We start from the raw sequence: 26,815 nt of genomic DNA on the forward strand, positions 1-26,815 counted from the left end.
ATTCCAGGGGAAGGTGAAAGGGAACAGAGAGGCTGGTGAATAATGGTGACTGAAAACAGTGATAGATTCACAATGTTGTTCCTTCCAGGATTCTCTTGATTTCAGCCAAGGATGTGACAGCTTGTGTTGAGGTGTGAACACCATGGTTATGGGATTACTCAGCCTTCTCCCCAGTCACATCACCGTCTTCCTTTCCAACTCTCACCTTTTCTAGAGTGTAAACAGAAAACATGCTGGCAGTCAGCAGGGCAAGCTCAAAGTGGCTGCACGTGGGCTGCTTCTGTTTATGTAACTGTGAAACTTGGCAAGACATGCATAGCGCCACACCACAGCAGGAGGTGAGATAATGGCCTGAGATCTCCTTGTTTTGCTCCAGTCCTCGGGTAACAATCAATGAAAGAGAACAGTAATAAGGGTGACATAACAAGCTGCCTCACAGTTCCAGCGTCCTGCATACAGTGCTAAAACCTTGTCCTGTTTACACATTCTTCCTTTGACCACATGTGAACCAATTTTGCCCATGTCCCAAAGATTTATTGGCTGCTATAATTTACTCCTAATGTAGGTCTGTGGAATGAAAATCATGGAGTATTGACAGAATTGGCTATGAGGGAAATCATTGACATAGGATTGGGGTTGCATAGATTGGATAAACTGAAGGGCCTCATTGTATGTCAAAAGGAAATTCTAGATACAAGGAAAGCACTATTCAGTCAATTGGCATGAACTGGTCATAGTTTTGTTCTTAAGTAACAGATTATTCCACTATTGTCATTTTATTCCAAACCACCTGTCCCCTGAAAAATACATTTAAGAGTAACATTTAAGTCTTGGAGAACAATTATTGCCCTTGGGGAGTTTCGGGACACAGCAGTAATTTACCCCTTACCAAGTTATGTCCTGATGCAAAGAAATCAGTTTATGAATGAAAACATCCCTTTGACATGACAGCACACTTCCTGAGATCAGTTGTTCTACCTGCCTCCTAAGAGCAGGTTGACTAGTCTACGTGTCACCTTGGAATAACCTGGCTGCCCAGCCTGTTAGCTGCAAATGGTTGCTTTACTTGTCAACTGGAAGTGGATTGGTCATGCTGCCTCTTACCTGGGAATGGATTGGTTGCTCTACCTGTCACTTGTGAGTAGACTGTATATCCCCACCTGTCTTCAGAGAGGAAATTGGTCATGGAGCATATTCTGGCCAAGCAATCACTTAAAATCAAGAATGTAATTGTAGTGGTGAAAGGCATACTTAAAAAAGTTAATTTGATCACTGTGGTAACAAAGTTGGAATAAGGAAACAAAAAAGTGGTAGTTATATAAACTTCAGAGGATGTTGGGAACTCAACCAGGAGATGGGTATAAAAGGAGAGAAGAAGTTACACTTATACATTTACGTATTGGGCATACTAGGTTGAATAATTCCCTGTACAGAATTAATATGCATGATACTGGCATCTGTGTGGAGTGCACCTTTCAAGAAACAGTGCTGCATATATTGTTTGAATGGAGCTCCTATGATGTGCAGAGGAAACATTTAATTGCTCAATTGAGATATTTGGGAGAGACATGGAAAGTTTGTTAGGATATCACTGCCATCGGAATGTATATAAGTACGTATTTGACTTTCTGAAAAATATTCAACCTTTTCATGTTACTTGAGTTTTTTTTGGGAGGGGGGGTGGTTTAATGGGTACGCTCCCTGTCTCTTTGCTCCCCACTTACACACAGCAGGTGATAGTAATCCACTTTATGCTGGTCTGCCAACTGCCATTAAACTTCACAAGAAGAAGTAGATGAAGAAGTCACACCCTTCACCTCTTGAGAAGGGATTGATCACCCATCATGGCTTCTTCAATGCAAGTGAGAGCATTGAGGTATGATCCCTATTTCTTGTTTATATGATGCTTCTTTCTTATCAGCCCCCACCCCTCATACACAACACCGCACACCTGCCCAAAAGCTTAAAATTATTCCATATTATTATAAGGACAATGTTGAGGAGAATGACTAAAGCACAGTAATGTGAGTTCATTGGGAGGTTGGAAAAAAGTCAAAGGCCTTATTGGCTTGGGGTGAGCTGAATACTGGAGCCATCAATGGGAGAAGAATGTATGCCCCTCACCCACACTGCTCCTCCACTTCTTGTAGCATGACTAAACAGGAGGTTCCTCCTAATACCTCACCAACATTTAGCCCACATCGGAATTCTACTTCATTCATCCAAGTGCAGTTTGTGGGAGGTAACGATCCGTGTTTTTGTCACCCACCCCGAGAGTGCAGAGTCAGCTGATTCAGGCCTGGTCAGTACTTGTGTGGGAAAACCAGCTGCTAGTATTATCACCTGTGCATTTCTTGAAATGTGTTTCTAAATTCCAAAAACAAATGATTTAAAATGCTCTATTGACTGCCGAAACACTTAGGGAATCCCTGAGATTGTAGAAAATGCACAACAGAAATTCCATATTTTATTTATTCATTAAACCATTTCAAATTTACTATATCATTTTGAATTTGATTTTTTAAAATATATTTATATGCATTTCCCTTGAAAAATAGCTCAGCCAAATCAGTCTACTTCCCAGCTATTGATTTAGAATCAGATTGCAATTCACATTCACTTGAGTTTATTGCTTCACACTACGGGGTGCAATGACATACGTTATCTGCATGGATCTCACAGAGCAGGCAGTATGCAAGGCAATAATACATACAAGCATAAGTACAACAATGAGCAGAAAGCAGCAGGACAGTACCAAGGCTATAGTGCAATCTGAAGTAGTGTAAGGTAATTGCTGAAGAAGACAATACCAAATAACCAAGAGAGGTCGTGCTAAGGGTACAAGAATGTGAGCAGCATAACTGGGAAGGAGGTTTAATAGAAGTCATTGGTTCAGGAGTCTGATGACTTTGGGGACAAGGCTGTTGTTAATACTGGATGTCTGGACTTTCAAGCTTCTATACGTTTTCTCTTAAGGTTAAAGAGAGAAAAGAGAATGGGCAGAGTAACAGGTATCCTTGATAATATTGTCAGGCTTCCTAAGTAAATTGCCTTGAAGATTGACTGGTTAGAATGAGGGGATAAGCCTGTGATAGATGAGGCCAAGTTTACCACTCTCTGTAAACACTGATCCAAAGCAGAGCAGTTGCTATACTAGGCTGAGATGCAACCCATCAGGGTACTTTCTATAGCGCATCTGTCGAAGGTTGAGAGAACCCTCATGAGCCACTCAAATCTTCTCAGAATCCTAATCAAGTGCACACGCTGACATGTTCTCATGATCACTGCATCAGTGTGAACGGACCAAGTAAGGTTGTTGTTAATATGGATGCTAAAGACCTTGAAGCTGTCAACTATCTCTACAGCAGCTCCTTTGGTGAGGACAATATTGTGTTACTACCAGCTTCCTTTGATTATCATCCAGCTCTATAGCTAAGGATAGATAATACCAGCACACACAGCTACACAACTACAATTTCAAGAACTTGGATTCCATATACCCCTCCATTACCTCTTAAACAGTGAAGAAGAATTATTTGATTAATATTATTAAACAGAATAAAAATGCATTGGAAATCAAACATCATTTTGAAACCAGTAATACACACTGAAAGGACAAACCTGACCATTCTTAGAGTTTACTATTCATTTTCCTAATTACATCCTTAAATGTGTAACTTGCTTTGTAATTACTGCTACCTAATAGCTGTTTTCTAAAAGATAATAGATGAGGGTTAGCTTTCCGGTTGAAAAATCATTATTATTCTTTAATAGTGTGTCATTTGGAGCAGGTATGAATTATTTATTGCAATGATTAGTGCAAAAACTGTTATTAGAAGTTGTCACAATAAGTTTCCTTGTCTGTACTCTTGCTTAATTGAGTCCTATTATGAAGGTTCTACGTTAGGAGTCTGTAATTTAGATTTTCAGCTGAACTTTTGTCTTGAAGGAGAGTATATGAACAAACTACAAATGAGATGGCCCAAGAGGACTTGCATTGTGATTAATCATTAACAGAATTCAATTACCAAAGGCAGCCACAGAAAATTATTTCTCTTTTACCAACATTTACAGGGAGACCTAAAGGCTTATTTTGTGTCTGAAAGGAAATCTTACCTTAGGTTTGTACTTAATTTGATCTGATTCAAATTACATGACTGAAACTGACAGGAATAAGATGTTAATGAGACATACTCCAAAAAAATTGTGGACATCAATCCCCAAATGTTAAGGACAGAAGTGAGGTTTTCCCTTGGACTTTGAGGCCACAAACTAATTCAGAAAGAATGGTCATAGAAATAAATTTTATAGAACATCTCCAACAAGAAGAAAGAGTTGGAGAGATGCAAGTCTGATAGGGAAAATTGGCCTTATGGGTTTGACAATTGCATTCTAACTCTAGTAGATGAAAGGTGTGGAGAATGATAGAACGTTTTCTTCAGGAAACCTTATGCCTTCTACTGAACTAAACACCAAGGCACATTTCTGATTTTCCATACCTAAGCGTAACAGAATCATCACCAAAATCAGGCTCTCAACAGACATGAGAGAACATATATGACCAAAACTAAGTCACTTCGCAAGAAAGTTATGAATTTAATGGCCATTATCTGAAGAAAGTCACAGGACAGAATATCTTTTTGTGTTTCATGTACTTGAAGTGCACTTTATCAGAAGAAACTATCACAAATGATCTGAGCCTGAAAACGTTTAATATATTAGGATATAATAAAGAGGAGATGGAAAATAGCAATGGCTGTCTGTATGATCTAAGTCATTTGCCTGAACATTGCTGCTGCTTTAGAGGTGAAAGATGGCACTTAAAATATTTCTTTCATTTTGAGTTCATTCATGTGTAAGTGTCACTTTTGCAAATGATTGCAAAAGCCTGGATTTATACAGGATCTTTAATATAAAAACTTAAGAGAGTGGAAAATCACTTGTCAAAAGGAGCTATAACGTAGAGCGATGCACTTTACGGAAGAGCTTTACTGAGGAAGAAGTATTGGAGAAATGCACGGCTTGTGGGAAGGAATCTCAGGGTAAGGGTTTGACAGTCAGTAGAAGGAGGTAAAGAAGATTAGCATAACAAAGATGCTACAACATTCCAATAGTTTGGACATAGTAAAAGTAACCCTCACTGCCAGAGAGAAAATAGTGAATGACTGACCTCTTGATCTGTATCAGTTGTAAGTAAAATGCTAGAATCTATTACTAAGCAGCTGATAGCAAGGTATTCAGAAAATGATTAATGAATGAATGAGTATGGATTTATAAAATGGAAATTATATTTGATAAATCTGATAAATTTAAGTTTATATGTAACCAGCTAATAAGGAGAGACTAATGGATGTGATGCATTTGAATCTTCTGTGGCTCCATTTTCCTGCCAGTTCCCAATTGAGTCCCTTCATCTCCCTCTGGAGTAGGAAATTCCAAAGATTCATAGCCATCTGCTAATAAAAGTTCCTGCTCACCTCAATCTTAAGTGGGAATTCCTTTATCCTGAAACCGAGCCTCCATTTCCAGATATCCCAACTAGAAAAAGCATCTTCTCAGCACCTACCCTTGTCAAGATCCCTCAGGATCTTATGCATTTTTGCCAGATCACCTCTCCTTCTTTTGTGTGGAATTTGCAAGTTCTACCTGTGACTGCACAGGTTTCCTGCAAGCTCTCTGCTTTCTGCACAATTCCAAAAGCAGTGTAAAGCAAGCATGGTCTCAACTGGTCACTGTAAATCAGCATTGTCAGAATGGAGGGGATCTGATGAATAACAAAATCACTTTAATGTAGATTGGTGGTTGAAAATAGACATGTATTCAGTGGACCGAAGGGCCTGTTTCTGGGTTGTATCTCTCTAACACTATATGACTCTAAATTCCAATGAGTATAAACCCACCATGCTCAACATAACCTATTAGCTAACTCCCTTTATCCCATAAATCATTAAGTAAACTTCTTTGTACTCTCTCCAAGTAAATACCTCCTTCAGTATGGAGACCAAAACTGACAATGGTATTCTTGATATGATCATGTTGTCTATTTGGTGAGATTATGTTTGCTTCACAAAATATAAATGTAATTGGATCTCTCAGACTCAAGAAGCTATGTTGTTTGAAGTCTGATGGTTGAAGGTACCTGATGGTGCACAGCAAGTGAATTGGTGGTTGAGAGACAGCGACAAACAACGGAGGTAACATGGGTAGGAATGTGCAGTTCATTGATCTGAGTAAAAGACTCATTTTCAAGATTCCAGACAAGGCCAGTGTTTATTGCCCAACTCTTCCTGCATTAGAGAAGGCGGCAATGAGACACTTTTTCAAACCTCGGCTAAAAAAAATAAGCTCCTACAGAGCTTTAGTGAGGAATTTTCAGGGTCTAGATCCAGTGAAGAGGAATGAATGGTGATATTTCTAAGTTGAGATTGTAAGACTTGGAAAGTGATCCGTAGTTTTCATTCAGCTGTCTGTATTAGTGGTAAGAGTTCAGGAGATGCTGGATAAGCAGTCTGAGTAACTACAGAGCTGTTTGTAGATGGACACATGGCAGTTGCTGTCGTCTCTGGTTCAATTGCCAGCAAAATCATACATTTGAGAATTTAAATCCCATTCATTCCTGTCACACACAGATTTCTGTGATTGAAGCTTCAGTGTAGCAATGAATGTACCCTGCCTTACTGGAGATGCTGCTCCCCCTTTCTCCCCTTCACTTTCCTCCCCTTCCCTTCACTTTCCTTCTCTTCTCCATTCACTTTTCTCCCATTCACCTTCACATTCCTTTCTTTCCTTTCACTTTCATCCCCTTCACTTCTCCCCTCCTCTCTACACTTCCTTTCCCTTCCCATTCTTTTCTTCTTCCCTCCTCTTTCATTCTCTTCTTCCCTTCCTTTCCCTGGGAGTAACCAGGACACACCACACTGAGCCAAGGGTAGCTTCAGGTCAAAAGCCAGTACATTCAGGAGTAGAATAATGACCGACAGAAATAGACACACAGCCCAACTATGCCAAATCACAATGGTACTGTCTACACTGACTGGGATGATACCAGTAGAATTCTGAGGTTCATCGAGAGATCAAAGTTATTACAGCATCAGTGGGAAGATAAAGTGCAGGTTGATGAAAGAGTACTTGAGCACAGTGTCTCCCACCATGAAAAGCCAAGAAATAGGGCTGGTAATTGCCAGCAGATCATAGCATAATCAGTCCTATTGCAGGTATTCCGAAGTAATTACCACGTGGAAAAACAAGTCACATTAATGTAAGCACAGTGCAGTGTGGAATAAGGGCAAAGTGTTTACTCAACAGATATTTCCAGCTGCATTAACATTCATTTAATACAAATGGCTCCAGCAGCTTGAAAGCCATGCGCATTATTGGTATTGATTCCCTTAGCTGTAGTGAAGTGTCAGAAGACATTTCCTGCTCATTGAAAAATCATTTTGCTTGAATTACCATAATTTTCTCTGAAAAATCTGCCCCAACACTTTCTCCTGCAGACTGCTCTCATCACATCCATTCTTGGTTACATTAAGCATCATTGCGCTGTTTCACTTTTGCAATTTCTACTGCATTCTTTTGTGATCCTGTCGATCTTCCACAAAAGGAATGTCTGTCCCCCTTCCAATCGTGAATGTGGGAAGAGAGCTGGAGAGCTACAGTTAAGTCTGTTGCTTAAATCAGATGTTCTCAAGGAAGGTTTGAAGTGTCCATTCCACGGCTGGGATAAGCTCAGACAGACAAAGGGCTGCAGAGATGAGAAGTGGTGAATATAAAAAAAATGGAAACACTCAATAAGTCAGTCAGCTTCTATAGAACAAGAAATGGAGATCTGTCAGAAAAACAGGCACTTATGCCCTAACAGGGCAAGAATAATGTTCTTATATCAATAATGAATCAAAAAATATAACTATATTGGCAAACCAATCTGAGAAGCCACCAAAGAGAGTAAATAAGTAGGGGATCAGTATCACACAATTACACTCCAGGAGGAGGATGGTGGCCATTCCAGATGCTGAGAGGAATGTAGGCAACCATTTAGTATTATGGGATAACTATTGGTGTTATAACAAGGGCTGTTATTCTTTTAAATTTTTGTGTGAAATAACAGGACAAAGGAGCGGATATTAAGGAAAGGTGTGGATATTTGTTGAAGTTGATGGATGAAAAGGGAATTTTGGGTAGGGTTTTGAAACTGCATCATGGCTTTATATACATCTCTGATCAAAATGGTGCCATCGTACAACGTTCCCTCAGTTGATATCTTCCAGATAGCCACTGAAATGTCTTTTTTACTTCTTTTGTTTATGTTTTTCACCTTAAATGTGAAAAGTACTCATATCTTTTGCATCCTAGCAAATGTTCCCCCCTTTATCCTTGATAGTCCCACTCTCTCCCTAGTTATCCTCTTGTTCTTGATATATGTCTAGAATGTCTTGATTCTCTTTAATCCTACTTGCCAAGGGTTTTTTCATGGCCCCTCCTGGCTTTCCTAATACTCTTCAGTTTCTTTTCTGGCTTCTTTCTAATCCTTCAGGGCTCTGCTTGATCTAGCTTCCCAAGCTTTACATACTTTCCTTTTACTTCTTGACTAAATTCAGCACCTCTCTCAACATCCTTGCTATCTTTGTCCTTCTTTCTGACTGGAGCATACCTGTCCTGTACTCTGTGCAGATGGTCTCTAAACATCTTCTGCATGTCAGATGTGGACTTGCCCAAAAGCAGCTGTTGCCAAGGAACTTTCACTAGTCCTGCCTAATGCTCTCACATTTTGCCCTGTTCCTGTTCCATACTCTCTTGCAAGGATACATATTCTTATCTATAGCTATCTTAAAGCTTCAAAGTTCAAATTCATTTATTGTCAAAGTATGTGTCCAAAATACAACATTGAAATTCGGCTCTTTACAGTCAGCTGCAAAACAAAGAAACCCAATAGGACCTATTAAAAAGATCAACAAACACCCCGTGTACAAAACAAATTGTGTAAACAATAAAAAGTAAGCAAATAACATTCAGAAGTAAAGTTCATGATAGTGAGTTGACAGTCTTCACTGTAGCCAGTCCAGGAGCCTGCTAGTTGCATGCTCCAGCCTCAGTATAGCACAGGGACGAGTAAACCTCACTGAGCAGTGAACTGAACACTGGCCTGTCCTGCTCCTCTGGCCCCAACACCCACCTTTTCAGTCTGGCCTGCTGCTTAAATCATTAAGCATTGGCTTTTTCCTCACTCTCGGGCCTGGGCCCCATTGCCTCAACACTGCCTCGTCTCATTTCACTTCAAATCTGCCTCTTTGATTAGGCTCCAAGCCCACTCCAGCAATGGCCAAACCGGTTCATTCCTCACTCTTGGGCTCGGGCCCCATCCCCTCAATTTGGCCTGTCCACAGCTCAATGAACTGTCTTCAGTTCAGACTGCGAAGATGCCCAGTTGTACAGGTGGTTTGAAAGCTCAACTCCACAAGGGAAATTACAGGCTGAAGTGATCTTTTTCCAGAACACGTGTGATTAATTAAAACTTAAGGAGTTGTGGTCACTCTTCCCTATCTGCTCACCCACTGAAAGGTCTCTCACCTGGCCAGGCTCATTATCCAACACCAGATCCAGTACAACCTGTCCTTTTGTTAGACCTTTCGACATACTGATTTAAGAAAGCCTCCTGGATGCACCTATGAAATTTTGCCCCATCTAAATCACTTTCCTGGACACAAATTCCCTACTGTCCAAGCTGCTTACATGGTGGTTGGCTCAGTCAAAATAAGGGAAGTTAAAATTTCCCATTAATATTACCTTATTATGCTTACAACTATCTGCAATATTTCTGCCTATCCGGCTTTCTAATTCCTACTGACTACTGTGGGACCTAGAATACAACTGCATCAGTGCATTCCCTTTCTGTTTCTAAATTCTACCCATATGGTCTCACTGAATGATCTCTACATCCCCTTCCATGCCTCTCTTGCCTACACATCAGTTGCAACTATAGTATCTGATTCCTGGAACACTGAACTGCCAATCCAGCTCTTTCCTCATCCACATTTCTGTCCTGGCTATGATAATCTTGCTCCCAAAGCCAACGTAGACCCTGAGTTCACCCGCCTTACCTGTCAAGCCTATTGCATTGAAATAACTGCAGCTCAAACCAATGGTCCTTTCACTCCTTTACTGTGCTCCTGTCTATCCTAATGACCTTGTTTTCATTGGCTACAGTATTATCCCGATTTCTCATATCCACCCCTCCACTGCAGTTTAATCCCACCTGAGTAGCTCTAACAGATCTTCCATTGAGAATATTGGTCACTCTCTAGGGTCAACCTTTCTCTCTTGTATAGGTCATACCTACCCCAGAAGAGATCCCCATGATCAAAGATCTTGAATCCCTGCAAAGAGTCAATCAGCTACACATTCATCCGAGCTATCTTTCTATTTATGTCTTTACTAGCATAAATAGAAACCAAGGAGTAACTAGTGATTACTAACATTAAGGTCTGTTTTTCAGGTTCTCTCTTAACTCCCATATTCACTGTGCAGGATATCATTCCATGTTCTACCTATGTTGCTGGCACCAACCTGTACCACATCCTCTGGCTATTCACTCTCCCTCTTGAGAATGTTTTTCAGCCACTCTGACATATCCTGACCCTGGCACCATTCCATCCTGGCATCTCTTTTGGGGCCACAGAATTTCCTATCTCACTCCCTAACTATTGAGTCTCTTACTACTGCCACCCTTACCCATGAAGCGTCAAAGATGGTCCCAGTGCCACCAGCCTGGCTACTTCTGCTGCAGCTAGAAAGGTCTGCCCCTCTCCCACACCCCCAGAAGTAAGCACGTTTTATACTTGTTGAAAGGAACAACTGCAGGGAGACCCTGAACTATCTATCTCATCCCCTTACCTCTCCGAGTAGTCACCCAACTACCTACAGACTATCTTAGTATATGGTGCTCTCAGCATCCCAACAATTCTACATATGAACAACTTCAGCTTCAGTTTCAAATCATAGACTTGCAATGTCCCCAGTTTTCTTTGAAATTAAATTGCATGGGGCACAAATTGTTTACTGACGTGGTCTAATTCCTAGGTCTTTATATCTCTTGTTCTAACTAGGAATGTCTTTACCTGCTTTCTTAGTCCGATTGTTTTCAACCAGTGAAATTACATTTGCAAACATTCTTTCTTACTGCTCAATCTCTGAATCAAGAGTTTTAAATGAGCACTTCAGCACTTTTTAATTCCAAAACTTGGAAATGTCTGAAATCCTATATTTTGACCATTGTCATATTTTTACATATAGTACACTCAATAGGATCCTCAGTTTTCAAGATTTCTACCTTCCCTTTTTAGCACTGTTTAGTTTCTCCCTCTTCTAAGTAAACCGTTATGAACTACCAATTATCCAACGTGTTGTACCTTGACTGTTACCTACTAGCTGCTCCTTTCCTTAACTAATTCAAAATTCCCTCAGCTCCTCTGACTTCTCATATGCTTAGTAGCTTCTATATTACTTGCACATCTCCCATTTGGAATATTTTAGTATTTTGCCTGTGAAACTTTGATGTATCCTTCCTTTGCCCAGATTATTGTTGTTCCTGGTATTCATGTAAGGCATTTTCATTTATTTTATGGTTCGTTGGTTGACCATGTTGTCTGACAGTACAAGAGAAAGTTTATGGTTTTCTTGGTTTTATGCGGTAATATAACTACCTTTCTGATCTCTGTAGATGTCATATTTATGTATTCACCTGCAAACAGCTCTCCCCTATTTAATGTTGCTTAGCTTATGCCTTACACCTGAGGATCAGTCTCACTTAAGTTTAAAGTTTTCCTTATTGTACTTTCTGTCTCTGTCTCAAACTTCATGTCAAACCATGCCATGTGCTGGTTATTTTTGTTTGATGCTCTCTCACTGACAGGCCAGATTATAAATTCTGTCTTTATTAAATATATCACAACTGATTCTCTTATCATATCAAACACATATAGGGCTCAGATTTTACAGGGAGGCAGGGAAGGAACAGGTTAGGCTGAAAATAGATAAAGAATCCAGCAAGGTACAATCAATTTATGTTGGGTTGGGATGGTTTTCAGGTCTAGGGGAGAAGGCCAGCTGCAAGACTCAAAGTCAAGAAATGCACAACTTACCTTTTGAAGCCAAGAGCTCCTCTCTCCCCTTTCACAATTGCCTTTCCCATTGCCTGCTGAATCTGCCCAGTTCAAACTGAGCAACTTAAATGTGTCATTAGAGACCAGTCTTAAGTGTGTTAAGGATCCTGTCTTCTAAATGATTAGGCAATCGAAAATATATTTAACTCCAGCCATGAGAAAGGTGGTGAATTTGGGTATCAGTTCCTGGTATTTGTCTTTCGCACCTCCTGCCATCTCCATTGGCTTACTCTCTCTTGGCAATCATGGGTGGCTTAAAACTGAGGGCATGGTTTCATTAGACCTTCCTGGAAACATTCCACAAGTACTTTGCCTTTGTGACTGGAGATATTTATCATCTCCAAAGCAATGTAAAAATTAAAGTTTTTCATTATAAATGTTTGTCTTTGCCACAAGCTTTGCTAAACTTCTGAAGGGACTGTATATATTGTACAACTACACCACCACTGCTAGGAGATTTGTTAACATCTCACACCTAAGTCTTACAGCCTTTACTATGCTTTCATTTGACCATGAGTAGTCGGTTATTAATAATCTCTCTATGTGGCTTTCATCGACTTGACCAAGGCATTTAACCTTGTCAGCAGGGATGGGCTCTTTCAGATTCTCCTCAAGATTGGCTGTTCCCCGAAAGTCCAAAGTATCATCAAGTCATTCCATGATGACATCGTACTGTTCAGTACAATGACAGCTCATCAGAACCCTTCGGTATTCGTAATGGAGTCAAACAAGGATGCATGTTGGCCCCAACATTATTCGGCATCTTCTTTTCTATGCTATTGAAGCATGCGTTTTGGACGTCGACAGAAGGCATTCACACCAGGTCTGATGGGCAGCTGTTCAACCCTGTGTGCCTAGAGCACCCTGTTGAACACCTAGAGCAAGGTGAAAGAGTGATCCCGAGTCAGTTTGAGGAGTGGAGAGCTAAACGAAGAACACGGCAGACAACAATTCCACATCGCCCTACACATGCAGCAACTGTGGCAGAGCCTACCGTTCCAAGATGGGCCTCAAGAGCTACAGTCGACACTGCTGGACAAACCGATGACTACCAGAGGCGCAGTACCCATGGTCGACCACGGCCGATGAAGGGAGGGGGGCGGGCCGCCGCCACCACCACCACCAGCAGATTTGTTAACAACTCCCACCTAAGTCTTACATCCTTTACTATGCTCTCATTTGACCATGAGTAGTTGGTTATTGATACTCTCTCTTTCAATCATTGGACCATAGTCCTTTAGTAACTTCCATGTTCCTCTTGGAGAACTCCCTGTTAGTCACACTGTTCTTATTTTTGCCTAGTTCACTGCCATCTCAATGTACCAGCTGCTCTGTTTACTCCGTGTATTAAATCTGAGCTTTTCATTCCTTTGTATTTTGCCTTCTGCCACAGGCACTGTGATTTAACTGATGGACAAGTAAAGAGTTTGTATAGCTCTTGGTGTATCATTTTTTTCTTATTTTTCAATGACCTTGGTATATTTCCATTTGGTTTATTATCAAATCCAGAACTAGGTTCTTTATATGTCCTCTTGCTGCCTTCAGTACTTTTCCTCACTCTTGGTTGCTTTCACTTTTGTGAACATTCAAAGTTGAAGCTCTCTAGCATCTAGTATCTTTTTTTAGTGTCATCATATCCCTTTAGCTTTGGTCGTAGCTTAGTTCAGATAGATTCTGTTATAGTGACAGGGTCAGTGTCTCAAAATCTCAGCCACACAAACCTCATCTGTTTCTCCTTGGTCATAGCTTTGAGAAATTATACCTCAGAGTTGTATAATTCATGCATTCTTTGATAATAAATGCACTTTGAATCTTGAATCTTGAGAATAGGTGATTCATCTTTTCTAGCTGGTTCAGGACATGAAATGATGTAAGGTTCCTCAACAAAGGCATCACAAGTGCATAAGCATTAATAACGTTGCCAAATAAAATCTTCCACAGGGAGAAATGAACAGGCTGAGTCCAGAGGGTGAATAGGAATGAGTCTTCACATCCATAAGTATAAGGTTTGGACTGGTCTGAGGTTAAGCTCTATCCCCCATGTTAACTAAGCTTATTTCCATAGTATCTCCATCAGTATTTGAAGGCTTTAAAAAAGTCAATTTATTGTATATTTTCCACCATTCTAGGATTAGTAAATATAAATTACAAGGTCTGGTCACTTTTCACTTAAAATTGATTGTTTGGTTTTTATTTTAAATGTGTAACTGTTGTGTTAAGGTAATGGACCATCTGTTCCATCATAATCAGATATATGATCACATTAGAGTTTGTTTAATAGATTTGACATTGAGCTTCAATCTGACAAGCTTTGTTTCCTCACTCTCTGTTAAAGTACATAAATATGTGACAAATAAGGCTGCAGCATATCACAGACTAGGATCGTGACAAATAGGAAAATCAAGGTGTTGGGCTAATGTTGGTGAGGGGTATCTATTAATTAATGGAGGTCTCAGTTCAATAGAAATAGTTTGCATAAGATCAGGAAAGCAGAATGTAGAAGGTGGCTGGTTGAAGCAAGAAATATTAAAGGTAAGTTAAAAGGGAGTGGAGTACCCATAAGTAGAACAAAATAAAAAGAAAAAAGTAATAATTTTTTTTAGAAAGATAGAGTTATAATAATAGCATTTGTAATTTTCATATAGAGTGAAAAAGTCAACAGCAAACAGACTTAATAGAGCACTTCAGAGTTAATTTCTTACAACACAATGTCACAAGTACAAAGGGTAAATAATTAGACAGAGAGAAGAAAGAAGCAAAGACAATACAATTAAATAATCCCTTTATAAAATAAAATGCCTTTGCAATGTCTAATGTCATTATTTAGCTGATTATAAAAAAATTGGCAACTTACTTACAAACTTCTAATATAATTAAGCAGAATTATGGTTCATGAAAGCGGTATCATATTTGACAAATCTAGGTGTTTGAGAATGTAATCAGCAAGGGGAACAAAGAGGAACCAAAAGGCATTTCAAAAGTTTGTCATTTAAAGCGCAGTTAATTTTGCAGAGGGGGAACTGGCTAACTAACAGAAAGCAGAACATGGGGATAAACAGGCAATTGTCTAATTGGCAGGCAAGGAAGGTGTCATGAGAACACATGCTGGGTTTACATCTCCATGTTGGGTACTTGGATGCAGCCTATTTTACTGATGATGAAACGTTAGGAAGAAAATAGCATGAAGAGTCAGCAAAGAGATGTACAGTTGCTAGGCTAAGGGAGTAGGCCAAAATCAGGTAGATAAAGAGGAATTTGGGGAATGTCAACTTTGTTAGGAAGAATAGAAAAAGATTATTATTTAAGTGTTGAGAGTCTGCAGTGTTTCTGGTGCCTGGGGACTAGGAATTCTTGTACATGAAACACAGAAATCTAAGAGGCAAGTATAGCAAGTAATTTGTTTTTTTTTGGTTGAGAACTCTTTATAGAAAGAGTTTATTTTTATAGAGAAAAATAAAATTAACAATAAAAATAAGCAGCTATTTACTCTAGGGCGCTACGGTAGTGGAGCAGTTAGCAGCACTATTATAGCTCGGGGCATCAGAGTTCTGAATTCAATTCCAACACTGTATGCAATGGAGTTTGAACGTTCTTCCTGTGGAACATGTGGGTTTCCTCCCATGTTCTGAAGCTGTAGGTTAATTAGTCATTGTCAATTGTCCGGTGATTAGGCTAGTGTTAAATAGGAGGGCTGCTGGGTGGCGTGGCTCACTGGGCCAGAAGGGCCTATTCTGCACAGTATCTCGAAATAAATACATTCCAAACATTAATTCTTCCTCGTGTTGCCTAATCAGTTATGGATTCTCAGCATTCTCTGTCTTTATTTCAGATCACCCGTGATGCACCATCAATAACTCTCTGAGACGTGAGACGAGATATCGGCTTTTATTGACTGGAAGAAAGAAAAAGCAGTAGTTGACCACCATACTACATCCTGGAGACTGAGGGCCGGGCTCAGGCCTCAATCGCCTTTATACCGGGGTCTGTGGGAGGGGCCACAGGAGCAGTCAGCAGGGGGCGTGTCCAGACAGGTATATGTAGTTCACCACAACCCGCATCTGTGTAATTTGCTTTTCCAGCCCTTGATTTGCCTGTTTGTATTTGCATATGACTCATCCAGTTTGTATTACTTATGTTGAGGCATCACACCTATGGTCATCTGGGGGTTAATGCAGGGTGCAGAGTGAGATACTGTAACTAATCTTCAGCAACAACAGTGTGCACTTTGATAAATTTATCAAAGTACATATATGTCACCATATACTACCTTGAGATTCATTTTCTTGCAGGCATTCACAGTAAATACAAGGAAACACAATAGAATCAATGAAAAACTGTACACAAAGACAGACAAATGACCAATGTGCAAAAGACAACAAATTGTACAAATATGATACAAAAATAATAATAAATAAATAAGACATATAAATAAACAGACACCCACATTAACCCCAGAGTACCTTGATCAATTCCACAGGCCAACAGCCTGGTCTGATGAAAGATTATTCAGCTGAAGTTCCCTCTACTTCTCTCTCCGCGTATATGCCTGGCCTGCTGACTCTCTCCAAATTTTCTGATTTTTATTTCAGATTTCTAGCAGGTGCAATCATGAGCTTTTATGAAAATATTGGTGTTAAGTTTTGTAGCTTCAAAACATTAAATTATTTCAAAGGAAAACACAGCCTCAGCAGGGTTCACAGGCCATTACTTTCTACAAAGCAAAAGCAGTGATTTTTCACTCCCAAATGAATGCAACACCTTTTATGTGTGCTCAGAAAGAGAGAATAAAGCCATCCCTGCAGCATCTGTGATCTCTGTCGCGGAGGCCGACATCGGAACATCTTTCATGAGGGTGAACCTTCAGGTACAGCCCTGATGATGTACCTGCTAGGGCTCTGAAAACCTGTGCCAACCAATTGGTGGGACTGTTCAAGGACATCCTCAATCTCTCACTGCTGCAATCTCTCTGGTCCCCATCTACTTTTAAGGGGCAACAATCATACAAGTGCCTACAAAGAGCGGGGTGAGCTACTTCAATGGCTATTGCCCAGTTGCACTCACATCTACTGTGATGAAGTGCTTTGAGAAGTCAGTCATGGCTATAATCAACCCCTGCAGAAGCAATGACCTGGACCCACTGCAGATGCAATGTCATTGCCTCTATACTCAGCATCAGACTACCTGGACAATACCAATACCTACTGTTTATTGACAGCAGCTCATGTTCAATACAATAATACTCTCAGTTGCAATTAACAAGCTTCAAAACCTGCCCCTGCAACAAGAGAAAATCTGCGGATGCTGGAAGTCCAAGCAACACACACAAAAAGCTGAAGGAATTCAGCAGGCCAGGAAGCATCTAATGAAAAGAGAAAACAGTCAATGTTTCCAGCCATGATCCTTCATCAGGACTGGAGAGAAAAAGATGAGGAGTCAGAGTTAGAGGGTGGGCGGAGGGGAGGAAGAAACACAAGGTGAGAGGTGAAAACGGGAGGATGGGGGGGAGGGGTGAAGTAAACAGTAACTGGAGACTTGTCTTCCTTACTGAGAGATGTCGGTCTGTGTGGTTTGGAAATAATGTCTCCTCCTCGCTGACAATCAACCTCAAGGATGCGTGCTCAGCCCACTGCTCTACTCTCCCTATACTCACAACTGTGTAGCTCAGGTATCCTCTATACACAGCTGCTGTCGGCAGAATTTCTGATGATGACGAGGCGTACAGGAGTGAGACAGATCAACTGGTTGAATGGTGTCACAGCAACAACCTTGCACTCAATGTCAGTAATATAAAGGAATTGATTGTGGACTTCAGAAAAGTTAAGTCGAGGGAACACACACCAATCCTCATTTAGGGACCAGAACGGAAAGGGTGAGCAGTTTCAAGTTTCTGGGTGTCAACGTCTCTGAGGATCTATCCTGGGACCGACATATTGATGCAATTGCAAAGAAGGCATGACAGTGGCTATGTTTCATTAGGAGTTTGAGGAGAATTAGTATGTCTCCAAAGACTCCCGCAAATTTCTACAGATGTACTCTGGTGAGCATTCTAATTGATTGCCTGACCGTCTGGTATTAATGGGTCAACTGCACAGGATCGGAAAATGAAGAAAGGTGTAAATTCAGCCAGCTCCATCATGGGTGTGAGCCTCCCCCACATCTGGGACACACAGGCGATGCTTCAAAAAGCAACATCCATCATTAAGGACCACCGTCACCCAGAATGGGTCCTTTTCTCTTTGTTACCATCAAGGAATCAAGGAGGAAGTACAGGAGCCTAAGGACACACACTCAATGTTTTAGAAACAGCTTGTTTGCCTCAGCCATCAGATTTCTAAATGGACAATGAACCCAGGAACCCTTCCTCAGAATTTTTCTCCCCTCTTTTTATTTAAATTATTTTTATAAATACTTATTGTAATTTATAGATTTTTATTACTAGCAAATTTCACAACATATAGTGGTGATATTAAACCTGATTCTGATTCTGAAACTGCTCATCCTTTCCACTTCTGATCCCTCAATGAGAACTGGCGTGTGTTAGCCGATTTACCCCTCCTAAAATCCACAATCAATTCATCATCACCATCAGAAATTCTGCCAACCTTAGTTGTGTCATCAGCAAATTTATAGATGCTGTTTAAGCTGTGCCTAGTCACACAGTCATGGGTGAAGAGAGAGAAGAGCAGTGTGACATTGCTGATTGTCAGTGAGGAGATGTTATTTTCAATCCACACAGACTATCATCTCCTGATGAGGAAGGCAAGGATGCATTTGCAGAGGGAGGTAAAGAAACTCGTTTTGGAGCTTTTTGATTAGAACTGATGTTATGATTGTGTTGAACGCCAATCTGTAGTCAATAAACATAAATATTACAATTGTCCATGCGATCCAAGGCTGAGTGAAGAGCCAGTGAGACTGCATCCACTGTAGACCTATTGTGTGGTGATAGGAAAATAGCAGTGGGTCCAGGTCCTTGCTTCAGCAGTAGTTGATTCTAACCATGACCGATCTCTCAAAGCACTTGGTCACAGTAGAGGTAAGTGCCACTGATAGTCCTTGAGGCATTTCACCCTGCTCTTTTTGGGTACTGGTATGAAAGTTGCCTTTGTGAAGCAGGTGGAAACCTCCAACTGCAGCAGCGAGAAATTGAACACTTCCACCAGTTGATTGGCACAGGTTTTCAGAACCCTTCCAGGTACAACATCAATGTCTGAAGCCTTGTGAGGGTCTACCCTCTTGAAAGATTTTCTGGAATCGGCCTCTGAGACCGAGACTCAGGGTCACTGGATGCCATATTTTTATTGGGAGATGTAGTTTTATTCTCCCTTCCAATGTGTGCATAAAAGCATTGAGTTCATTTTGGAGTGAAGCACCACAGCAATTCGTGATGTTAGGTTTTGCTGTGTAGCAAGTAATGGCCTGGCCAGAGCCGATATGCATCCGATTCTGTCTCTAACCTCAATCAAAGTTGCTATTTTTGCTCTTAAGATAGGTTGTACCTGGATTTCTTGTATAGTTCTGGATCCCCAGTCTTGAATGCCACAGACAGAACACTGAACCTACGGCACAATACAGGCCCTTCAGCCCACAAAGTTGTGCCGAACATGTCCCTACCTTAGAAATTACTAGGTTTACCTATAGCCCTCTATTTACTAAGTTCCATGTACCTATCTAAGTCTCTTAAAAGACCCTATTGTATCCACCTCTACCACCGTTGCCGGCAGCCCATTCCATGCACTCACCACTCTGTGTAAAAAAAAAACTTACCCCTGACATCTCCTCTGTACCTACTCCCCAGCACCTTAAACCTGTGTCCTCTTTCAGCCCTGGGGAAAAAGCCTCTGACTATCCACACGATTAATGCTTCTCATCATCTTATACACCTCTATCAGTTACCTCTCATCCCCCTTCGCTCCAAGGAGAAAAGGCCAAGTTCACTGAACATATTTTCATAAGGCATGCTCCCCAATCCAGTCAACATCCTTGAAAATCTCCTCTGCACCCTTTCTATGGCTTCTGCAGACTTCCTGTAGTGAGGCGACCAGAACTGTGCACAGTCCTCCAAGTGGGGTCTGACCAGGGTCCTATATAGCTACGACATTACCTCTCGGCTCCTAAGTTCAATTCCACAAATGATGAAGGCCAATACACCATATGCCTTCTTAACAGCAGTCAACCTGCGCAGCTGCTTTGAGTGCCCTATGAACTCAGACCCCAAGATCCCTCTGACCCTCCACACTACCAAGAGTCTTACCATTAACACTATATTCTACCATTATATTTGACCTACCAAAATGAACCACTTCACACTTATCTGGGTTGAACTCCATCTGCCACTTCTCAGCCCAGTTTTGTCATTTTCATTTTTAGAATCTTTTTATTGGTACATAATCTTCTACAGCTATGAAATGATATAAAACTTCAACAAATTGATATATATACAATTAATAAAGCTGAAGAGAAAAAAAGCTGATCGTAATATATGAAAATGAAAAAAAAAGTTTTTTATATAAGGAAAAGGAGGAAAAAAAGAGAACCCCAACTAACTAAAAAAAACCCACTAACTACAAAAAAGGGGAAAAAAGCCCATTAGGAATCAACCCCCAGAGCAATACGTCTTACCATCATCTATATATATAAAGAAAAAGAATCATCAACTGCCAATTCATGTTTATATAGAATAAGATTGGAAGGAAACCATATAAAATAATTCAAATTAAATGATAATATTTGGCAAAAGAGCCCCATCTTCTCTCAAAATCGAATCGAGGATCAAAAGTTCTACTAATTTTTTCCAAACTGAGACATAACATTACTTGAGAAAACCATTCAATTAATGTAGGGACAGAGGTATCTTTCCATTGTAATAAAATAGCCCTTCTTGCCCCAGTTTTGCATCCTATCAATGTCCCACTGTAACCTCTGACAGCCCTCGACTACCCACACCACCTCCAACTTTGTGTCATCAGCAAACTTACTAACCCATCCCTCCACTTCCTCATCCAGGTCATTTATAAAAATCACGAAGAGTAAGGGACCCAGAACAGATCCCTGAGCCACACCACTGGTCACTAACTTCCATGCAGAATTTGACACGTCTACAACCACTCTTCCCCTTTTGTGGGCAAGCCATTTCTGGATCCACAAAGCAATGTCCCCTTGGATCCCATGCCTCCTTACTTTCTCAATAAGCCTTGCATGGGGTACCTTATCAAATGCCTTGCTGAAATCCATATACACTACACCTACTGCTCTTCCTTCATCAATGTGTTTAGTCACATCCTCAAAAAATTCAATCAGACTCGTAAGGCACGACCTGCCTTTGACAAAGTCATGCTGACTATTCCTAATCATATTATACCTCTCCAAATGTTCATAAATCCTGCCTCTCAGGATCTTCTCCATCAACTTAACAACCACTGAGGTAAGGCTCACTGCTCTATAATTTCCTGGGCAATATCTACTCCCTTTTATGAATAAAGGAACAACATGCGCAACCCTCCAATCCTGAGGAACCTCTCCCATCCCCATTGATGATTCAAAGATCATTGCCAGAAGCTCAGCAATCTCCTTCCTCGCTTCCCACAGTAGCCTGGAGTACATTTCATCCAGTCCCGGCAACTTATCCAACTTGATGCTTTCCAAAAGCTCCAGCACATCCTCTTTCTTAATATCCCTCAGCCGTGCATTTATCCTCCACCTCATTCTATTCCTATTCTCACTGTTGCGTGGCACAGACAGTAATGCTGAGATTACTACCTTTGTGGTCCTGCTTCTCAATTCCTGCCTAACTCCCTGTAGTCTTTTTTCAGGACCTCTTCCCTTTTCTTACCTATGTCAGTGGTACCAATATGTACCATGACCTTTGGCTGTTCTCCCTCCCACTGCAGAATATCTTGGATGCGATCTGAAATATCCTGGACCCTGGCACCTGGGAGGCAATCTACCAACTGAGTTTCTTTCCTGTGTCCACAGAATCGCCCGTCTGACCCCCTAACTATAGAGTTCCCCTATCACTACTGCCTTCCTCTTCCCTTCCCTACCCTTCTGAGCCACAGGGTCAGACTCTGTGCCAGAGGCACGGCCACTGCGGCTTCCCCCAGGTAGGCTGTCCCCCCCAACAGTACTCAAACAGGAGTACTTATTGTCAAGGGGTACAGCCACAGGGGTACTCTCTAGTACCTGACTCTTCCCCTACTCCCACTTGTCCATCTCCCATGGCCCCGGTGTGACCACCTGCCTATAACTCCTCTCTATCACCTCCTCGCTCTTCCTGACCAGATGAAGGTCATCGAGCTGCAACTCCAGTTCCCTAACTCCATCCCTCAGGAGCTGCAGCTCAACACACAGGGTGCAGATATGCCGTCCGGGAGGCTGGGAGACTCCAGGACCTCCCACATCTGACACTAAGAACAGAAAACTGCCTCACACACATAGTTCCTTCTTTCCTCAAATAACACAGTTAAACCTACCTCACCTCATCCCGTTACCACCTAAGCCCGTTGAGCCAAAGCCCTACCACTCTGCTGCCGGCTCTGAACACTGCCTGCTAGATAGAGTGGTCTTCTTTTTAAACCCTTCGTGTTCTACTGGCTGATGTCATGCACCTGCGCAGACTCGCCTCTCTTTTACCGAGTGGTAAAACATTTCCTTCACTCCAAAAAATCAGCCGTTCACTCGCAGTCTTCTTGCTCCGAATCTAGCCCTCAACAGACTACAAATTTCCTGACTCATCAATGGGTTTTGATTTGGGTCTGTCTAGTATGTTTTCAAAGGCACACACTCATCCATGTATGTTTTGATGAAGTTGGTGACAACTGTGGCATATTTGTTCAGACTCATAGAGAATCCCTGAATATTTTCAAGTCCATGGACTCAAAGCAGTCTTGTAAGCACTCCTCCGCCTTCCTTGACCATATGTTCTTGGTCTTCCCACAGGTGCTGCATTCTTTAGTCTCTGCCTATATGCTGGGAGTAGAAGTAGACCTTTTGGTCCTTTCCATTGGTGCTGTGGCCTTTAGTTTCTGCACATATGTAAAAGGACAGTTTCAAGTTTCTGGGTATCAACATCTCTGGCGATCTTTCCTGGGCCCAACATATTGATGCAATTACAAAGAAAGCATGACAGCAGCTGTATTTCATTCTGAGTTTCAGGAGAATTGGAACGTCATCAAAGACGCTCTCAAGTTTCTACAGATGTACCGTGGTGAGCATTCTAACTGGTTGCATCACTGTCTGGAGTGGCTGCTGCCCAAGGCCAGAAAAAAGCAGAAAGATCTGAACTTAGCCAGCTTCATCATGGGCAGCAGCCTCTCCTGAATCCAGGAAGCTTCAAAAGGCGATGACTCAAAAAGGCAGTATCCATCATTAAGGACCTATATCACCCTGGATGTGCCCTCTTCTCTTAGCTACAATCAAAGAGGAGGAACGGGAGCCAAAAGACATACCCTTAATATTTCAGAAACAGCTTGTTTCCCTCTGCCACCAGATTTCTGAATGAACAATAAACCCATAAGTACTACCTCAGTATTTTCCTCCCTTTTTGCACAACTTATTATATATATGTGTGTGCGTGTGTATACGTATGTGTGTATGTCTATGTATATTTACACTTCTTATTGTAACCCCTACAGCCCCAATTTAACTCTACCCAGATCATAGAACAATGTTCAATGAGCAATGAATCTGCCCGGTACGTCTTCGGACTGTAGGAGGAAACTGGAGCACCCAGAGAAAACCCACACATTCCAGGGGAGGACATACAGAGACTCTTTACAGAGGATGCTGGAACTGAACTCCAAACTCAAATGCTTTGTGCTGTAATTGTGTTGCATCTACCACTACGCTACTGTGACACCCCACCATTTATTGTTATGTTGTACAATGTACTGCTGCTACAAAACAATAAACTTCATGACATTTGCCAGTGGTATTAAACCTGATTCTGATTCTGAAAAGGGGCTAGCCTAGGAAGATATCTTGATTGGCATGGATGTTTGGTTGAGCGGTCTGTTTTTCTAGAGTATAACTCTATGAGTTCAGACTATTGAGTTTTCAATTCTGACAGAAGATATCAACAATAGATATGGTAATTCTATTGCCCTCTCAACAGAGGGTTTCTGGCAACAATAACAGAAAGTATACATCCTGAACACAAGAGATTCTGCAGATGCTGGAAATCTTCAGCAACACACAAAAAAAGTTTTGTCAGAACTCAGCAGATCAGACAGCATCTGTGGAGGAGAATAAACAGTCATCGCGTTGGGCTGAGACCCATCTTCAGGACTGTTAAGCAAGGGGGAAGAGCCAGGTTCTCATTTTTCTTAACCTTTGTAATGCTCTTTTCATCTATGTTTTTGCTTTCATAACTCAATAAAAAAGTGAAAAAAAAATGCAGATGCTGAAAATTGAGAATAAACAGAATGATGGAAATACTCAGCAGACCAGGTAGCATCTATGCAGAGAAAAAGTTAATGTTTCACGTTAAAGACCTGATAAAAAAAGAAAACAAAATAGGGAATGTAGAGAAGGGTATTTGGTAGAATAAGGAGAATCTTGGTAATAGGATGAAATAACGAAGACATGAAATAGGCAGTAAGTATATAATGCGTTGCTACTGTTGTGAAATCTGGGTAATGCTTTATAGTTTAGCTTGGTCTACTGCAACAAATGACAAATGAAAGAAAGAGGAAAGAGAGAAATGACAGTGAAAATAGTCTGTTCTGATAGAAATGAAAAAAGTGCAAAAAAGCTAAAGTTAGAAAGGTTGATATTAAGTCCTGAAGGCTACAGCATCTCCAGAGAGAAGATGAAGTATTGTTTCCCAAGATTCCTTGGGACTCATTGCAAAAATATAGGCGGTCACAGACAGAGAGGCCAGAGTAGGGATGGGATAGGGAATTAAAGTGGAAGGCAACTGGGAGTCCAGGGTCATTCCTGTAGATTGACAGTAATCCACAAATCAATCACTAATCCAGTACAGAAGAGGCCACACAGCTGCATTATCTGGACTGAAAGTTTTGAACCATGAATAGTAGAAAGGGAAGTAGTGAAAGGACAGGAGTTATACTTCCTGGGGTTGCATGGGAATGTGCTCTGCAATGGAGATTAGTAAATGGTACTGAAAGAGCACAGTAAGGAATGGAATATTTCTGGTAAAGGATGAACTGCTGAGTGCAAAGGCAGTTGGGGTGCCAGAACTCTGCTTTTGCATTCTCTGAGAGGAGAAGGGTGAGTAGAGATGTATGAACAAGATAAGGGTTCTGTCAGAATGATCGTTCTTCAGTTTCCATCCTTTCTCTGACATTTCCCATCTCCATAACTTCTTTAAGTTCCATAATGCTCTTCCATACTCTCTATAATTCCTAATTTGACTTCCACCCACCTTTCTTCTTATTCAATAATTGATTGTATGAAAGATATGGCTCCATCCTCCACAAATCCAACAGCAGTCCCCTCTGTCTCTCTAGGTTTAAGAACCACCTTACAATGTTTCCTTCCTACCTTGGTGAATTGGTATCCACTGGTTTGCTTATAGTTCTAAGAAATTGTCAAAGGCTCTTCTTAAACACTGAAGGGAATTTATGCTACAAACTACTGGACATGCAGGAGGTACTGCTTTGAGTGGAAGAGCAAAGAATACACAAAAAAAAATCAAAGCAAAACCTGAAAATGTTGGAAGTCTGTGAAAAGAAATACAGTGAATCAAAGGGAATCATAGAAATATTGGGATTGCTGGGTAAAAGGATCATGAATCTTCTCTGACCTGAAGCTATAACTATAAATTCAAGTATTGAAGGCTAATCAAAACAAAACAATCATAGCATGATAGCATGAAAATCAACCTTTCATCCCCGTTCGTCACTGGGAACAGAGACTCCCCGTTCGTCACAGGGAACACAGACACCCCGTTCGTCACTGGGAACACACCGACTCCCCGTTCGTCACTGAGAATACCGACTCCCCGTTCGTCACTGGGGACACCGACTCCCCGTTCGTCACTGGGGACACCGACTCCCCGTTCGTCACTGGGGACACCGACTCCCCGTTCGTCACTGGGAACACACAGACTCCCCGTTCGTCACTGGGAACACACAGACTCCCCGTTCGTCACTGGGAACACAGACTCCCCGTTCGTCACTGGGGACACCGACTCCCCGTTCGTCACTGGGGACACCGACTCCCCGTTCGTCACTGGGAACACACAGACTCCCCGTTCGTCACTGGGAACACAGACTCCCCGTTCGTCACTGGGAACACCGACTCCCCGTTCGTCACTGGGAACACCGACTCCCCGTTCGTCACTGGGAACACCGACTCCCCGTTCGTCACTGGGAACACCGACTCCCCGTTCGTCACAGGGAACACCGACTCCCCGTTCGTCACTGGGAACACCGACTCCCCGTTCGTCACTGGGAACACCCCGACTCCCCGTTCGTCACTGGGAACACCCCGACTCCCCGTTCGTCACTGGGAACACCCCGACTCCCCGTTCGTCACTGGGAACACCGACTCCCCGTTCGTCACTGGGAACACCGACTCCCCGTTCGTCACAGGGAACACACCGACTCCCCGTTCGTCACTGGGAACACACAGACTCCCCGTTCGTCACTGGGAACACACAGACTCCCCGTTCGTCACTGGGAACACAGACTCCC

General features: G+C 41.6%; 1 long non-coding RNA gene across 1 annotated transcript in view; it reads left to right on the forward strand.

Moving 5' to 3' along the window:
- Window positions 1-24,041, forward strand: part of LOC140723567 (uncharacterized) — a 159,223-nt gene extending 135,182 nt beyond the window's left edge. The window contains exons 2-3 of the long non-coding RNA XR_012097925.1: window positions 15,988-16,189; window positions 23,792-24,041. This is a non-coding gene — a long non-coding RNA (uncharacterized lncRNA). The remainder of the gene's footprint in view (window positions 1-15,987; window positions 16,190-23,791) is intronic.
- Window positions 24,042-26,815: the final 2,774 nt, after the last annotated feature.

The sequence above is a fragment of the Hemitrygon akajei genome, chromosome 3 (assembly GCF_048418815.1).
Source record: "Hemitrygon akajei chromosome 3, sHemAka1.3, whole genome shotgun sequence".
Classification (NCBI taxonomy): Eukaryota; Metazoa; Chordata; class Chondrichthyes; order Myliobatiformes; family Dasyatidae; genus Hemitrygon; species Hemitrygon akajei.